Below are 1,815 nucleotides of genomic sequence, written 5' to 3'. Positions count from 1 at the left end.
TATTATTATTATTATTATTATTAATTTGTATTATACTAGGAGTGCTAAAAGACCAAAGTTAGAAGAAGAGGTGGAGTATTGAGAGAGTGTGTGAGTTATTTTATTATTATATTTTTTAGAAGGAAGAGGAATCAGAAGAAGAAATGTTAGAGGAAGAGAGCAAAGACCAAACCAAAGTGTATGTAGCCATTTTATGATACATTATATTGACACTGATTTATTTTGAGTTTAGAAATGGGCCAATTTTTGAAAAATACCCAAGGCTATAGCCCATGGTTTTTTCCGAAAAATGGCTCTGAAATCACCCCCCAATTTTTATTACATTTTCTGATACATATTGACGTCCTTATGCTGTGTAGAAAGTTTGAGGTGATTCCGATAAGAAATTTTCGAGTTATGACCATTTTAAAAAATGGGCCAATTTTTGAAAAATACCCAAAGCTATAGCCCATGGTTTTTTCCAAAAAATAGCTCCGAAATCACCCCCAATTTTTATTACATTTTCTAATACATATTGACGTCCTTATGCTGTGTAGCAAGTTTGAAGTGATTCTGATAAGAAATTTTCAAGTTATGACCATTTAAAAAAACGGGCCAATTTTTGAAAATTACCCAAGGCTATAGCCCATATTTTTTTCCGAAAAATGACTTTAAAATGACCTCCAATTTTTATTAAATTTTCTGATACATATTGACGTCCTTATGCTGTGTAGCAAGTTTGAGTCAATTCCGATAAGAAATTTTCAAGTTATGACCATTTTAAAAAACGGGCCAATTTTTGAAAATTACCTAGCCCATGGTTTTTTTTCGAAAAATGACTAAAAAATGACCTCCAATTTTTATTAAATTTTTTGATACATATTGACGTCCTTATGCTGTGTAGCAAGTTTGAGGTGATTCCGATAAGAAATTTTCGAGTTATGACCATTTTTAAAAAACAGGCCAATTTTTGAAAATTACCCAAGGCTATACCCCATGGTTTTTTTTTGAAAAATGACTAAAAAATGACCTCCAATTTTTATTAAATTTTCTGATACATATTAACGTCCTTATGCTGTATAGAAAGTTTGAGGTGATTCCGATAAGAAATTTTCGAGTTATGAATATTTTTAAAAACCGGCCAATTTTTGAAAAATACCCAAGGCTGTAGCCCATGGTTTTTTTCTGAAAAATGGCTCTGAAACCACCCCCAATTTTTATTACATTTTCTGATACATATTGACGTCCTTATGCTATGTAGCAAGTTTGAGGTGATTCTGATAAGAAATTTTCGAGTTGTGACCATTTAAAAAAACAGGCCAATTTTCAAAAAATGCCCAAGGCTATTATAGCCCATGGTTTTTCCAATAAATGACTAAAAAATCACCCCCATTTTTTATTACAGTTTCTGATACATATTGATGTTTTTATGCTTCCATAGCAGTAATTATAAATCAATTTGTTTGTTGTAACTTGTAGTAGCAGCTGCTGGTTATAGCAGTCCGCCAATTTACCTCACACATATAATACAAAAACAATTAATGACTATGAATATCATTAAGCATACTCTCTCTATTATGAATTAATAATCTAATTATTATTGTATAGTTTATTACCAAACGAGAGAGAGAAGATAATAGTACTCACTATGTAGTTCTTATTTTAAGAATAAAATCATAAAAATTGTTTATTTCTTTATGTGTATATTCTATGTACATATACATATACATGTACATGTACATGTATATGTATACATTATATGTAGTACTACATAAATTGTATACATGTACATGCTCTTGTATTATGTCTGTAGTGGTACATGTGTATGTGTGTGTG

General features: G+C 30.2%; 1 long non-coding RNA gene across 1 annotated transcript in view; it reads left to right on the top strand.

Annotated features, from left to right (window-relative positions):
• Window positions 1-7: 7 nt before the first annotated feature.
• The window catches only part of LOC109588487 (uncharacterized), a 2,771-nt gene continuing 963 nt past the window's right edge, over window positions 8-1,815 (top strand). The window contains exon 1 of the long non-coding RNA XR_002188193.1: window positions 8-178. This is a non-coding gene — a long non-coding RNA (uncharacterized LOC109588487). The remainder of the gene's footprint in view (window positions 179-1,815) is intronic.

Source organism: Amphimedon queenslandica, unplaced genomic scaffold (assembly GCF_000090795.2).
Source record: "Amphimedon queenslandica unplaced genomic scaffold, v1.1 AMPQUscaffold_12063, whole genome shotgun sequence".
In the NCBI taxonomy this organism is placed as follows: domain Eukaryota; kingdom Metazoa; phylum Porifera; class Demospongiae; order Haplosclerida; family Niphatidae; genus Amphimedon; species Amphimedon queenslandica.
This window is presented reverse-complemented; position numbering and strand designations above follow the sequence as displayed.